The sequence below is a fragment of the Condylura cristata genome, unplaced genomic scaffold (assembly GCF_000260355.1).
Source record: "Condylura cristata isolate star-nosed mole 26May11 unplaced genomic scaffold, ConCri1.0 scaffold00015, whole genome shotgun sequence".
In the NCBI taxonomy this organism is placed as follows: Eukaryota; Metazoa; Chordata; class Mammalia; order Eulipotyphla; family Talpidae; genus Condylura; species Condylura cristata.
The window spans coordinates 33,056,286-33,073,128 of NW_004567116.1; positions in this window are offsets into that span (position 1 = coordinate 33,056,286).

The window sequence follows — 16,843 nt, forward strand, 5'->3', positions numbered from 1 at the left end:
TCCCCTTTCAGGCCCAGCTGTCCCTAGCCAGAGTATTCTGAAATCCCCCTCTGACTATTGTCCTTTGCAACCCGGAGAAGTGGGGGCAGCTGCGGGGAGCAGCCCAGGGCCCTGCAGGGCGAGGGTCCATAGCACGCCTCAGCGCAGCAGAGGGGCAGCCCCCACTAGGGTACCTGTTGCCAGCTCAGAGGGCCGGGGAAGCTGCAGCACCAGCACCGGCACCCATCCCATCTCTGCGTCTTAGACTTGGGGTTCCAGACCAGCCTCACCAGGACCCATCTGCACATGCCTGCCTCACTGCAGCTTGACAAGCAGGCCACGCACTCTACTTGCTGCCCACAGAGGGTGTCTTTCCCACTTCCCTGGGGACTGCTTGTCGCTGACCCTTTCAATCCTCTACATGGCATCAGTAGGAAACAGGCAAGTTTTGAAAGTTCCCCTTTGATTTTCAATTGCTTGAATTATTGCACTTGCCACAGCATTTCTCTCCTCAAGGAAATTTCCCCAGTCACCACCACTGAAATATTCAGCGTTTGAGCTGCTTTCTTACTCCAGGGGTGACCTGTGCCCCCCTGTGAACCAAGATGGCGTCATCCTCAGCCCCTCGGGTTGAGTCATGAATCCCCATCCCGCCTCCAACCCCTCAGACCTCTGTGTTATTGCTGGACTTTAAAGAAATAAACACCCAGACAAGAGTGCATGTTTAAGATGTTTCCAGGGGAAACCCCTGTGAGGGATGATGAGCAGGAATGGAGGGATCTGGGCACAACAGTGGATGGCGGAGCAGGCTGGCGCTGTCCTGGGAAGGACGGCAGCACATGGGCGGGAGGCTTCAGCTCTGGCTCAGAGCGGCAGGGCCAGCGGGGTGTTCTTGCACCAGAATTGCTGGTCAGGGGACTGCTGCATCTCCCAAGAAGGGTGCCGCCCGCCCACGGGCTGGCTGCCAGCAGTCTGAGGCCTCAACACAGGCAGGGGAGATGGGAGCACAGCAGGGAGCAAGTCTCGGGCCCCTGGGGCGCATCTTCATGGCCCCAAAGGTCTAGGAGCTGCTCTCTTCTGGAGTTCTAGACCCAAAGATGACTGTCAGCATTTTTTATCTGGGGTCAGTGGGCACCAAAGCTCTCTAGTGTGGGACGGGTCCTGACCTTTCTAGGTCTCACTTTTTTCCACCTATAAAAAGGGAGTAAGAGCCTCCGTGGTGGTGCAGGCGTGAAAGCACAGCACTATGAAGCTAGCGCAGCATGAAGTCGACGCCCGCCTGCCCTGGAGGTGACCACATGGCGTGGCAGACCTCTCCTGGCCCGCCTGCTGCTCCCCTCAGCAGTGTACTTCATCAGTCAACCTGTTCTGCTCCCCACTCTGTCTCTGGTAAGTCTTCTCACCTCCTCACCTCTGGCCTATACACTATTCTTGTGTGCATAAGTAAATCTTTAAAAAACAGCAAAAAAAAGCTGCAATAAATTACCCATCATAAAATTAATTACCAATAAATTATTGGTAAATCAACAAATATGTACTAAACATCTTGTACAGAATGAGAGATGTTCTGCTGTGGGGAATCTCAGCACAGACCCAGAAAGTTCTCTCCCAGAGGGAGGGGCTGCCTATCTGCCGGGCACAGGGGATGGCCCCCGGTGACCAGTTCTAATTTCCAGAACTGGTGACCAGGCCACCGGATGCACAACTCAGAATGGAGGCTGCAGATGGAATAAGGCTTCTAGCTTCTCCCGGCTGGGAGAGCACCCAGGTGGGCCAGAGTCATGACGAGGGTCCCCACAGTGAGCATCAGAGTGACCAGCTCCAAGAAAGACTCGGCCAGTCACTGCTGGCTTTGCAGACAGAGGGGGCCTGTGGAGGGGCAGCCCCTGGAAGCTAGGAAAGGGAAGAAAACAGATTCTCCCCGGAAGCTAGGAAAGGGAAGAAAACAGATTCTCCCCTACAGCCTTCAGTGAGGACCATAACCCTGCTCACATCTTGCTGCAAGCCCGGGAGGCCATTTGGGATTTCTTGTTTCACAGCTAAGTGTAAATCTGCACTGTCTCTAGGCTGTTAATAAAGCCAATAGCTGCAGTTTCTTATGCAGCAACAGGAAACGGGAACAGTGCTCAAATGGACCACAGCGATACCTGTTAAGGGGCTCGAGCCCAGGACAGAGACAATGGGTAGGGGATGGCCTAGGAGAGGCGAGAGGCAGAGGGCAGAGTTCTATGAAGAATGTAGGCTTGGAGGGCTGGGCTGGGCGGGAGGCCCCAAGCAGGGATGCTCGCACATGCCACAGACAGTGTCAGGGCACACACGTGCACACATATTCACCTGAGGGACAAAAACGTGTACGTGCAGACACTGCTGGGCTCAGGCCCACCCCTTGACCGGTCCTGCCTGTTTTGGGTGGCCTCTTTCAACATCTACCTTTCCTAGGGGCAACTGTATTTAGCAGGTGGAGCTGGCCATACCTGCTGTGGCCCCGTGGGCAGGAGGCCCCTGCTAGGCATTCCCTGTCCAGGGCCCATGTGTGAGGTGCCAAGGAAGCTAAGCCCTGTGTATGTGACTTCCTCCCACCCTTCGGCCTCTTCTCCCTCCATTTACTGATGCTGCTGTTGCCTGTTCTGGCTACTTTGGACCCCAAGTAAAGCCAGCCATTTTCCATACCTATAAAATGTCATGTAATCATAATACTAACAACAAAGGCCTGATCACAAAGGTCTACAGAGAGGTAATGAAGCTCAACAAAAACTAAACCACCCAGTCAAAAAACAGGCAAAGAGCTAAAAAGACACTTTTCCAAAGAAGAAATGCAAATGTCCAACTGGCATATGAAAAAATGTTCAAGATCATTTGTAATCAGGGAACTGCACATGAAAATCATGATGAAATGCCACCTCACACCAGTGAGAACGGCACAAATTAAAAAAACTAGCAAACAAATGTTGGTGAGGATGTGAGAAAAAGGAACTCTCCTGCACTGCTGGTGGGAATGCAAACTAGCACAACCACTCTGGAGAACTGTGGAGGTTCCTCAAACCTCAGGGCAAAAAAAAATGGAGCTTCCATATGATCCAGCAATCCCACTCCTAGGTATCTACCTAAAGGACACAAAAACATTTATTCAAAAGGACACCTGCACCCCCATGTTTACTGCAGCACAATTTACAATAGGTAAGCTATGGAAGATGCTCAAAAATAGATGACTGGATCAAGATGTGGGATATTACTCAGCAATCAAAATGGATAAACTCATGCCCTTTGCAGCAACATGGAGGGAGCTGGATGGGATTATGCTCAGAAGAAATAAGCCAGAAAGAAAAAAAAATTGAATGGTCTCACTTATAGGAGGAATGTAGAGAAAGCAAAAAAAGGAATCGGGGGGGAAAAGTATAATAAAGTAAAAATCAAAGTCATCAGGCAACTATAGATCAGAGACATTGTGTAGGGGAGGAGGGAGAAGGGCCAGGACAGGGGTGGGGAGAGCACAAGGGACTATGGAGATGGAGGACGGGGATGGGCGGTGGAGTTTCACGGGGAAACCATACACTGTACAAAAATGAAGGATGATATCATGAATATATTTAAATAAAATCCCAGGTAATCAGAGCTGTGACGGGGCCTAAAGATGGGAGGAGATCCTAGACCAGCTCTGGAGCTCAGACTTCCCTGAGTCAATGATACTTATGCTGAGTCATGACAAGGCACCAACTGGGCCAAAGTGGGCAAGAAAAAGAAGCTAAGCCAGGCTGTGACTAAGTCCGGAAAGGTCTCCCTGGTGAAGGCGCGCACAGGGGAGCTGGGTAGGGAGAGCCGCGCGGGGCTATTGCATTTGTTCAGACTTGAGAAGGCGCCGGGCTAGACAGACCTGGGGCCTACAGACACGCATCAGGCAGCACCTGGAGGTGGGTGGGGTGAGCGCTCGCAGTGGATGCTGGGACTTCGGAAGCAACCCAGCCTCAGTCAAGAGTGGGGAGTGGGTGAAGGTGGCCAGGTGGAGAGCAGAGGCCCTGGCTCCAAAAGGAAGCCATAGGCACCTTTGGGGTGCTGGTGGGAGAAGGGGCCCTGGGAGGGTTGTGCACCAGTGCACAGGTCAGTGCCAAGTCAGATCCACGTACAACTTGAAAGAAATAGAGTAGCCCTTCTGCTTGTGAACCCGTGGTTTAGAGGTTAAACGCCCAGTCCAAGGCCATGCAGTCAAGTCCAGTGGAGCTTCTTATTTTTTAAAAACCCAGGTTTTGAGGCCTCAGCCATCACACTTCAAACAGGCCAGTCTTGGTAGCAGAGAATCAGTCCAGGGAACCCTTGACGTCTGCCTCTCCCCCAGTCTCGCCAAGAGCCTACCTCCAAGGCTCAATCTCGTGGGATCTGCACCAAAGTTTTCTCTATGAGTGAATGAATGTGGCCCCTCCAGAGAGAAAGTATGGGCCCACCCCGACTTAGGGCATATGGGTCCTGCACACCTCTGCACATGGGCTGCCCACCTGAGAGGTAAGGCTTCCTGCCTCCCTTCCAAGAGGAGAGGGGCCTTGCCCAGCCTGGCCTGTCCCCCAGTTCAGCAAAGCCAGGCCTCCCAGGAAATACAGGCTGACTAGAAGAAAGAGCATGCACAGGGCCTGGAGTCAGCTGCACGGGTCACCCTGTGAGAGCCAGTGCTGCCGGGGTCCCTGCTTCCTCGTCAGTGAAGGTTGGCCTGAGAGATTGGGCTCACTGGTCCCACAGCCCCAGCAGCTGTGAGGGTGTCACTGTGCCTACTCTACAGCCCCTGGCCTCATCCCAGCCTAAGAGCTGGACAGCAGATACTGTCCCCCATGGAGAGCCCCCACTTTGGCCTCAGCAGATCCACCTCCTCATTCCCCACAGGTCCCCCGAGGTTCGTACAGCCCCAGCCAGAGGAATGTGAGCCATTCCCGGCATCTCCTCCCCTGTGGCCAACCCGGAGAGGAGCTGGGGCCCCTGGGCCATTCTGACAGGAAATTAGATGGGCCTGGCCTTCCCCACTACCAGCTGCTCTGTTGACCCTGACCCTGTGTTTTCCGAAATCGGATACTGCAAATTTCAGAGCCTCTTCTCCAGTCCCAAGGAGGCCTGGCTGAGTCTGTGTCTACTGAGCCTCCAGCCTACACATAGGGCTGCCTCCCGCCCGGAAATGGGGATGCCTGGATTCCAGCCCCCAAGTGACCCCCAGCAGGCCCAACCTCTGGGCAAGCAATCTCCCTTTCTCTGAGCTTTGGGGCAGAACCAGTGTGGGGAAGTAGCTGCAACATGAAAAATGGGTTGGAGGGACACAAGAGAGACATAGACCATACAAGAAGCCATTGAAGTTGTCCAGATACAGTGGTTTGGGTTAAGGCACAGTGACAACATGGAGAACTGTATAGAGGTGAAAGCTAGTAAGGAACCAACCAACATGGAAAGCCTGGTGGTGGTCGGGCCATGGTGACTGGGGGAGAGGGGTCCAAGGGCCCCCTTGGGGTTTCTGAGCTGTCCAGCTGCAAGGGACTCAGTGCCTGTCAGCGGGATGGTGCAGACGAGGCAGGCCAGGCCCAGTGGGGAAGGGACAGACTCTCGATGTTGGCCTTAGACACAGAGGCTGTGTCTGAGGAGTCTTTCAGAAACCCTAGAGAAGAGCCCAGATATCAGATATTCATGGAGGAAGGAGCTGAGATATACCTCAGGGAGGCAGAAAAGAAGAGGTGGGAATTTCAGCTGAAGGAGGAAGATGCTGAGGCAAGAGGAGGGAGTGAGAGCAGGAAGCCAGCTGTGCCCTGAGGACACCAGTGCTTACTGGCCTAGACCTGGTGGGAGGCAAGGGAGGAGCAGCAGCCAGAGATGTAGAAGGAGCTAGAATGCTGTGGCCTGTGAGGAATGGAGAAGAGCCTTGCAAGGAGGCAGGATTGCAGAGTGCCAGACAAGCAGGAGTACACTGAAGAGTGGACCAAGGCTCTAAAGGTCATGGGTGACGTCGGAGGTTGGGGAGTGACTGGGGGGCAGCGTGAGGAAACAGATGTGGAAAGCAACTTTGTGGAGGAATTTACTGAGAATGAGAGGGAGCTGGGCCAGCAGTTAGAGAGGGAGGTGGAGCCAAGAGAGGATTTTAATTTTGTTTCCCCAATGCAAGTGAGACTTGAGCACGTCTACCTGAGGGAGAACCTGTTCAGACCAGAGGTTGGCAATACCTGAGGAAGCAGAGAGCTTGGGCACTGTCCCTGGAGTGCAGCGAGAAGCCTGAGGGCCGTCCCTCAACCTTCCCTGGGTTGCTGCAGAGAGAGGGGCTCCCAGGAGGCCAGAGGGCAGTTGCTGAGGTGCACAGGGAGGGGGGGGGTGCTCAGAGAAAAGGTCTTTGACCCGCTCCGGGCTGGCCCTGGGCTACTCTGTGCCCCAAGGAAGGTAGAGCACCTTGGGGGGATCGAGCACACACACCTTATGTACCGGACTTAAAATAGTTTCCCAAAGTGAAAGGTAGGGATTAGAGAAGCCTGGCAAGACAGAGGAGGCCATGACATCCTTAAAAAGGGTTCTACAACTCCAGAAGACGAGTCACGGTCTTTAAGGCCTACGGCTTTGAAGACCTCACTGCCAATGACCAGAGGGCTGGAGATCCACAGAGGGCATCCGCGTTCCCTCCACCTGGCTGGGCATGACCGGCTGGGCTCTGCAGGGGCCAGACAGTCCCAAGCAAAGCGTAGGGCAGTGGTTCTCACAGGTGGTCCCTGCACCAGGAGCATCACCGGAAAACCTGTTAGAAGTGCACATTCCAGGCCCACTAGGGATGGAGTGAATCCAAAACTCTGGAGTCTGGCTGGACCCAGTCAATGTCTACTAAACTTCCCCGATGACTTCGAGGCTAAGCCATCTCTCCCTCCATTCACTTCCATCCATTAACATAAAGTTCACAAAGCCTCCCATCTAGTCAGTCGTCTAACCAACCATTTCACCAACTTGACCTTCCAGCTACCCCACCAACCACCCATCTGGACATTGTATCCAGCCATATGACCTGATAGTCCAAAGTATTCTTCTCTTCATATGACGTATGTACCTAGCTCTCTATTCATTATTCTCACAACCCATTTAAACTACACCCCAGTTCTTGTATCATAAACAAAACAAGAAAGGAAATTTCAAGGGGCAGCCCTGGGTGCAGCCACGCCCAGACTGGGTCCACTCGACGGGCCTCAGTTGGCAGCCACCGCGGGGCCCAGACACCATGTTTGCATCAGTTCTCAGGCAGGGCTGTGCCTCCTACATGTTCAGTCTTTGACATCCAGAACAAGGAGTGCCCAGGAGGCCCAACCCAGAACCAGTCTTACCACTCTAGTCCCTGAACTAAGTCATATTTCCAGAGTACACAGCCACCCACCAGTCCCAGTCTCACCACACAGCCCAGGCTGTGGACAGCAGGGGCCTCTTCTGTTTCTGTAACTCCTCAGAGGCTGGGCTGTGAGCCCAGTGAAGTCACAGTCTGGGAGGCAACCCTGGCTCCTGCCCACAGAGGCTATATTTTGAGCAAGACGACTCCCTCCTCCCTCCAGACAGAGACCTGGGACCCACCCTGCAGCACCACCCCACCAGATTTCACCAAGTGTCCAGGCAGTGTGGGGTCACCACGCTTCACGTGTGTTTATGCTTCTGTTCATCCATCTGTTCATTGCACAGATATTTATGGATCCCCTAGTACAGAGGAAGCCTGTGGGCATGTGGACAGAGGTGAACCTCCTTGGGCTTCTGTGTCTAAACATGGATGCAGAACACAGTCGTGGTGCTCTTCCTTGGGTTCGCTGACTGCAGGTAACTCAGAATCCGGTGTCTCTGGCAACGGTGGCACCGGGTGCATGTACGTGGAGACACGTGCTCTGAGGATGAGGCTGTGACTCACGTGCATGCGTCTGTAAGTACCTGTGTGGATACGCCTGTGTGTGCAGGCTCCTGGCCCCCCAGGCCATGGGGCAAGTAGCTGTGACTGACTGAGCAGCCCATGGTGACTGGGCACCCACAGGCCAGCTGTGACTTCACAGGTTTGTGTACCTGCCAATTCAAACTGGCGGTGTTGGTGCAAATATTCTATTGCAGAGTAAGCAGAGATGTCCTAAAACAGGCCTCTGGTAAGCAGGAGGAACTTAACAGGCAGGCCCCAGTAGCTTTGTCCCTGGGCCCCCTGCCACCCCCTGCCCTGCAGGTCTTGGGGGGAGGGGGGGTTAGGCAGCTCAGCCTCTCTGGCCTGGCTTCCCAGAAGCCCTAAGGTCATGTTGACAAACATCAGAAAACAAGAGCAGAGATGCCCAATCCATCTTCCTACCACACACACAGAAAGAAAAATACCTATTTCAAACCTTAAGGTTGCAAGCTCTTCCTGGTGGCTCAGCAGGTGGAAGGGCAGCAGTATGCCCCTATCCCCATTCACTGCAGCAGGGAGCTGGCCCACACGGCGCAGCAGGCCTCTCCTGGCCCGCCCCTGCTCCCCTCAGCGGTGTGTTTCAGTACATCTGCCTGTGCTGCTCCCCACTCGTTCTGGAGAATCCTTTTGCCCACTGCACCTTTGCCCTGTACCCCAGTTCTGTACATATAAATAAACATATCTTTAGGAAAAAAACAAAAACAAAAAACCTTGCAATTGAATCTTTCTCCAACCTTTGAGCCTAGTTTTAGGCTCAAAAGCAAACAGCACTCAGGGGCCATTTCTGGTCTCTGGCCCTCCCCATCTTCTCCCTCTGTTCCTGGCCCCATCTGCCCCTGGCTGTCTCTGTCCTTATCTGTGCTGGAGACTATCCTTGTCTCTTCTCCAGGCAGGCTGTCTGCAGCAGAGGCTTCACAAGAACGGAGGTGCCGACAGGATGGGGGGTGTGGGGAGGACACTCTGTGTCCCTTTTGAGTCTTATCAGGAAAACTTGAAGTTACTGCTCAGGGCTCAGGCTGGAATTTCCCCCTGGATGACCTTGCTCTGTTTGCTGGGGCCTCCACAGGGACAGCCAGGGTCAGACCAGTCAGGAAACAGGCCCCTGCATGTTGGCTGTGCTCCTCCTCCACCTCACCCGCTCTTACTCCCACAGGCCTGCCTCCAGCCAAGCCCTCCACACGCAGGGCAGGGCCGCACTTTCCTGGGCACATACGGTGCAGTAGAAATCTGGATTTGCCCCAGCATAGTAAAGAGCAGCGCTACCCAGGAACCGTGAGACGGCCAGGCCCAGCTTTATTGCACGTTGACCCAGGCACAGATAACCTCCGTCTGCTGCTACAGCATGAGCCCAAGACAGGGGGCTACTTTTACACATATTTGTCTCAACACGGGTTGCACACATACCGTTTTACAACAGGCAAAACCACCAGTGGAGAGCAACTGCTGTTTTTTACAGGAAGAGGCACCCAACACAGTGGGAGGGAGTCAGCGCGCCAGAGATTACTCCAAGGAGACAGACCCATTTGACCGGTTATCTGACTCTCTGAAGTTTTCAGAGTGCTAAGACTGGCCAAGAGTCCTTGCAAGCCAGCAAGCTTGGTAATTACCCCTGCAATGGAATGCCAGCTGCACCAGACCAGAAAGCGCCCACCTGGTGGGATCTTTATTGTGCTTCCCTGTTCAATAATATTTTTCCTTATCAACAGAAGCAGGGCCCAGGCTGGGTGGGTGCTGGGGCAGTGGGAGGTGGTGCCTCAGGACCCACAGCGCCTCAGGGTGCCCACCGGAGCCTCCTCAGGCCTGGGAGAAGTTCTCTGGGGCTGAGGGAGCAGCTCCTGGCACGTTGACCCCTCACTGCTCCCAGACACCCCCCCACCCCCGGCACTGGCTGGCCTATGGTACAATACATGGCAAGGAGAGCCCTGGAGTTAAGGTCCCTGGGCTCTGTCCCAGGCCCATCATCGCGTGTGCCCCCTGGGGCAACGGTCCACCTCTCAGCCTCACTTGCCTCATCCGTAAAATAGGAAAACAGCCCAGCTTTGTGGGTTAAAGATAAAAAGAGATGACAGCAGCGCGGTTTCCGGTGCGCCTGGGCGCCTGTGGGTTTCCTCGCCCCGAAGTAGGACACCGCAGCGACCCACTGCCGCCTCCCGGGGCCCCACGGTGGCAGGACAGGGCCGTAGGACTCCGCCCGGCAGACGCCACACCCTGCGCCCCGTCGCCGGGTCGGGACCGCGGCGCGCGCCTGCCACCTAGTGGCCCCCGCAGGCCTCGCCACCGCCTGCGCAGTGCCGGGCCAGGCGGCCCCACCAGGGCACAAGGCCATTTCCCTGCTCCAGTCTGGGCTATTTCGGGACCAGCCCTGGAGGCTCTGGGTGGTGGAATTGGCCCTCGTGGGGACAGGGCAGTTAAGGAGCTCGAGAGAACTGCGTGTTCCACTTTAAACCCAAATGTGGGCCTGGAGCGCTGCGCAGGAAATCCTATATTATCTCTGGAAGGTAGGATTGTAGTGAAGGATTTTGTTTTTGCCTGGTTTTTTTATTTTCTTTTCATGACTTTCCACACTGAGTATGTGCTTGTTGTAATAAGATATGTTGGCAATTGCCTTTTTTTTTTTTTTAATGACATGGACCAGCAGAAAAGGGGCTCATCAGCCCTCCATGAAGGGAATGCCAGTTGTTTTGGGGTGTCTAGTAGCTACCTTCTACAATAGTATCTCTGTAGAACTGAAGTCTCCAGTGGCTCACTGAGGAATATGAACACCAGAAATGAGGATTCAGGGTTGATAGTCCATCCTTCCCAGTGTTCTGGGATTGACCATTTTTAAGAAGAAAGGAATTTGTCCCCTCTCTCAGGGTGGGGTGGGGTAGGGTGCTCCACAAGAACTGGAAGCTTGAGAGGAGTGGAGATGACTGCCAGTCACGGTCCCCTGCAAGTGCTGATCAGACCCAGGGGACTGTCTGGGGGGTATTTGAGGACAGGGAGTTATTTCAAAAGGGGCCATTAAAAAGCTGGCATTTCCCAAAGACCTAGAGGTGCCATGTGCTGGCAACACAGTACAGACCCCTCCTTTGGAAAAGTTCATGAGAGCTTGAGGCGGTGGGGGTCACCCAACCAGTGTTGAGGCAGAATCAGCATGAACATCAAAAGTGGCTGTCGGTGCAGCAGCTGCCTGTAGATGAACAGCTCTGCTCACCACAGAAAAGCCATAAAGACCACTAAGGAAGCTGCAGGATCCCTAAGAGGGAAGCAGAGATGAGGGGTCTTCGAGGGTCTCCTAGGAAGTAGTAGTCACAGGCCCTTCCAAGAAATTACACCTGTTACAGAAAAGCAAAGAGAAACCCAAGGCATTTCCCTAAGTCTCTACTGCCTTGCATGACTGATCTTCAGTTACCTGAGATTTTTCTCAGAACTCACCAGACCATCAACAAGAAAAGGTTACATGAGCTAGTCCTACCAAGATGGAAAAACCCTTTGCCACATGACTTCCTAAAGAAAAAACACCAAGAAAACATCTTGGGGAGGAAGTGTATCTCTGCAATATGGAGAAAACTGAGCTGGTTGTATGTTCTCTCACCAGTGAGGAACAGAAGAACAGGGTGTGCCTCTGTATGTGACACCTTGAGCACATGTTATCTGTGTAGTGTTCCTTCCAAGTACACAGATCCTGACCCTCGCTCACTCAAGGTGACGCTGTAATGTAGAACCCAGGAGTCACTCAAAAAATCAGCCTTCTTGCCGCCACAGTGCTTTTGAAAACTACTGACCGTTTAGAAGTTCATCTATTCCAGAAAGTCACTCTGTTTCAGTCAACTGTGCTGTGAGTAGGTGGCCTTTGGAACATCTACTTTTGGATAGCCTGTTTGTTCCCTGTGAATAAATATTTTGAGCTCAAATCCCCTTAGAGTAGAAACAGAGACCCAGTTGGGGAGCACTGGACAGCTTACTCTCCCCTCACAGAGGAGGGGGCTGGGATCTCAGACCCCTCCTGAGCTGCCAGTCAGAACAGCAGTGTTGGGAAGTGAGGAGAGTGAAATAGGAAATGGGACTGCAGAACCAGATGGGGGTTGCTACACAGCTGTCCTCCCCCCACTTCCCATGACCCACTGGCCCTGCTCTGGGCATGGGACTGCTGCTGAGTGGATGGAACAGGGAGGTTAGTCTGCATTACTGGGGTTGCACAGCCCAGAGCAGCAGCAGGCTTCCTCAAAGTAGTAGGGGCAAGAAGAGGATCTGAGTCCAGGCCTGGGTGGAATTTACCCACTACCCAGGGCCAGAGTCAGCAACCTCAGAAAGGTCAGTGGAGGCAGAGCAAAAGATGAGAAGGGGAAGGGATCGGCCTTCCCACACCCTCCCCCATGGGCTGTGACTAGATGGGTGATGGGGGATGTTTTGAAAAGACCAAAAGGAGGCAGGTGGGTTAATGAGCCACATCCTAGAGGAGGTCAGGAACTCCAGTATGGGTTCAGTGTATTCCCTTCCAAGTCCTTTTCTGCGAAGTGAGGGGTATTACCAGCTGACAGCCAGCTGCTAGCCAGTGCTCACATTCTAGAGGCAGCACAGTCAGACAATAAACTGTACACATTCTGGGTGTAAAGTTGATGCATTCGCACTTAAGTAACCACTGCCCATTTCCAGAATCCTCCCCAAACATTCCCACTTTTCCATTCCACCCCCGCCCTTCCCACAGGTTACCATAATCCTGTGGCCACAAAACTTGCCAGTAGTAGGTTTGCCTGTTCTAGAAATTAATGTAAATGGAATCAGGCAGGATGTCCTGTGCACAGCATCCTCCTCCAGGAAGTTCGCATGGGCTGCTGCCTTTCAGATATGTAGTACCCTGCACCGGATATACCAGTTCTCTACATGAGATGTTTCTAGTTTGGGGCCATCCAAAAGAGGTTGTGGCCCTCTTTGTAGAGTCTTTGGGGAGACACCTACCTTATTTCTCCTGGGAATGGAACTCCTGGCCTCTAGGTGGTACCTTTAGCTTTAGTAGATATTAGCAAATAATCTCCTAAAGTTAAGGGGTAAGTGCTACAGGTCTCAAAATGAATATAAAGTAGAAAGAGAGGAAAGGAGTGAGCAGATATTCCTGCAACTATTCCTAAGACAAATTTTCTCCAATAAATGTTGACCCGCTGCTATGAATTGGTGGGGCAAACACTTCCGGGAGCCCCCCCCCCCAGGAGGCTGTGACCCCACCTGACAGAGCCAGGGAGACATTTGCACATTTCCACAGTCCCAGCAACCCCCCTCCCCCACGGCCAAGCACATCAGAATCTCCGAATGGACCTGACAGACCCTCCCCCATGTTTAGTCCCTCCTGGAAGTTATCAAGGTCAGAGCAGCTTTTACACTTTATAGCAACCTGCATCACAGAAAGAACTTTCAGGCACATTCAAGGCAATTCACCTTGGGTGCATGTTGAAAAGGTGCTCACAAAGTGTCCTGAAGCTCAAGGCCTCACATGGAAGCACGCACCTCTCTGCCAGCTGACAGAGGCCTCTCCCCATTCCAGGTGCACCTCATTTATACCAGAGGGCAGTTCCTGGGATTCCTTAAAGGGAACCGTGATTCAGGGTCTACTGTGTGCTCGACGATAGGACTTACCTGCTCTGTAAAACAGGTTCACTCCATCTCGGCTCTTTTTGGCTCTTCGATCAGTTCATCCTTTGTTACGGGCGCCGTCTTGGAACTGTAGGGTGTTTGGCAGCAAGCCTGGCATCTACCCCCTAGATGCCAGTAATCCTCCCAGTTGTGACACCAACAATGTCTCCAGACGGGACACCTTACCAAGTGTCCCGAGGAACTAAATTGTCTCTAATTGAACACCACTGCAGCAAGGAACAGTTTTCAAAATACCAACCCAGTGTGTTGGTTCCCTCTAGAAGGGAAAGAGCAGCTTTTCAAGACACACTCAAGCTGGACAGAGTGGGCCTGCTTAGCCCACAATAAGCATTTTAATTTGGCGACCACATACAACCAAAACAACAGAAGTTTACTTTGGTCAAACGATAAGAAAAACCGAGAAACATGAACAGAAATTTCAGGAAAGCAGGAGTAACAGGTCTTGGAGATAACAACACAGAAGGGAATCATCTTTGCAAGTTGCCATTGGAGAGCTGACACATCAGCCACATCGTGACTCAAACATCAAGCATGAGACCACGGCCGCTGTGCAGTAACATTGGCTTTGGGGGTCCAAACACCAAACCCACTGTTAGTCAGAATTGTCCCTAAAACCCAAGTCCATCTCATTATATGAAAATATGCAGATGCACACCACCACAGCCTACTGCCAAAGGCAGTTCAAATTTACGCTGTTCTCCTAAAGAGCATCATGGAAAAACCCTGAACACACAGCCCAAGGTCACCAAGTCTACCGCTACCTATGGAACAATTTCCTTACAAAACCCCCAAACTGGTGAGGGTCAGTCACACATCCGGCAAGTGAGACGAAAACACATGGAAGTAAGTGGGAGAGGCCAGGGCCTGACCCCCGCAGCACTCCAGGCCCTGGTCCCAGAGGGACAGTAAACTTCTCCCTGAGGCGCATATGGTGGAACCCCTGCCTAGCTTTTAAGACATCCACTTGAGAAGCGAAAGAAAATCGAATGGGGTCACTTCCCACGACCCGTTATTCTAGCATTCTGGAAATCCCCAATCAGACATACCTGGGTGCAGCTCACAGACAGGCGGCGTTGGCGGCGTCCAACCTCCCGGAGGCGGCAGCTCACCTGCTTATATTAAAGCCGCAGCGTGCGAGGCGGCACCTAACTGAACACACCTGTGCAGGCGGCTGCTCGCATGCTCGCGGGGAGGGGCTGGCGGCGCCCTTCACCCTCCCTTTACCGCACTACAGGCCACCCTGCAGTGTCTCCTGGAAGGGAGCTTTTACGTGTTTCTGGTGCCCCTTTTTTGCTCTTACCATGTGGTACTCTGAATTTTTGCGACAGCTGCAGGAAAACACCTCTCCGTGCCTGGCTTTGGTGGCCAGTGAGGCGTATGCTCTGCTAAAGGATCCAAGTCTGTAACAGTTTTCTACCCTGAAGTCATAGTAAGTGGCAAAAGACCCAGGTGCCCCTTTTTCTGTGAAATGAGGCCTGTTAGTGAATTAGCAGGAGATGCCTGAGGGGCTGGATTCTAATTAAACACTGGCCTGTGCTGACCACGTACACTCTCAGTGGCCTCAGAACTAATGCTGTCTTCATGCTCATACTGCCAGTGTTTCTAAAAGGGGAGCTCGATGTGTCTCGTACCCTGTTTTTATGTCTGGCGGTGAAGTTCTTGTGGCTGTTGCCCTGGAGACATCTCGTAATTGTCTGACTCTGATACAAGGTGGGGAGTGTCTGTGTTTCCAGGTCCTATGAGTATGTGGCAATGAGACAGACATTGCTCTGGCACTGGGCAATGCTCCCCAGGCTTTCTGTGAAGGAATACTCTAAATATTCAGCATTCTAGGCTTAATCATGAACTGTGATCACATGAAATTTATTCTGGGGAGTGTGGGAAAGGTTCAAGATTGGCAATTCAGTGAATGTGATACACAAATTAACAAAGGATAAAAATCATGATCATCTCAACATGCACAAAAAGCATGTGACAAAATTCAGCATCTATTTATAAAAAAAAAACTCTCAACAAAGCAGAAATAGAAATACATCTCCACATTATAAAGGTCATCTATGACAAATCGACAACTAATATACTCAACAGTGAAAAGCTTTCCCTTTAAGATCAGCAACAAGACAAGAATGCCCACACTTGACTTTCATTCAACAATACAGTACTGGAAGACCTAGTAAGAGCAATTAGCCACAAAAAAAGAGTAAAATGGGTACAAATCAGAAAGGAAGATGTAAAGCTATGGCCATTTTCAGGTGTCATATTGTATGTAGAAAACCCTAAAGCCTCCATCAAAAAACCTGGAATAAATGAATTAAGTAGGATACAAAACCCAGATACAGAACTTGATGTGTTTCTATATACTAATAATGAATTATCATAAAGAGAAATTAAAAAAACAATTATATTTACAATTGCATCAAAAGAATGAAAAACCTAGGAATAAATTTAACAAAGGCCTTAAAAGACCTGGAAACTGAAAATTTCTGAAGAAATTGAAAAATGAATTGAAATGAAAAAAACTCAAGACAAAAATAAGTGGAAAGGGAATCTGAGCTCAGAATCTCTTTATAAAATGTTGTATGTGCATACAAAAAGCAACCTGTAGGTTTGATATGATCCCTATAGATTTCTCACAAAAATAGGACATCCAAAAATTTGTATGGAACCATAAAAGATCCTGAGTAGTCAAAGAAATTTTGAGAAAAAACAAAGCTGGAGGTATCATCTGTAAAACTATGTTATAAAGTTTTAATTAAAACAGCACAGTATTGGCATAAAAACACATAGATCAAGGGGACATAATAGAAAGTCCAGAAATAAATGTTCACTTATATGTCAATTAACTTATGACAATGGAGTCAAGAATACAATGGGGGGAAAAAAGTCCCTTCAATACATGGTGTTAGGAAAATTGGACAGATACATGCAAAAGAATGAAGCTGGGCCCTCCCTAGTGCCACAACATGTTAAAGCACAACACTATGAAGCTAACCGCAGACATTGCAGCCTAAGTTCGAGTCCCGGCCAAGGAGGTGGCCCACATGGTGCAGCAGACCTCCTATCTAGCCCGCTGCTCCTCCCTTTAGCAGTGTTATTTCAGAACAGTCTCGCCTGTTCTGCTCCCCATTCTTGTCTCTGGTGAATCCTGTCATCCCACCCCACCTCCTGCATTTATAGTCTGTACCCTTGTTCTTGTATGCATAAATAAATAAATCTTTAAAAAAAACAAACAGCGGCCCTCCCTGGTGGTGCAGCGGGTTAAAGCACAGCACTGAGAAGCTAAAAGCCACTTCCGCATGAGTTCGATTCCCACCTGCCCCGGAGGTGACCACA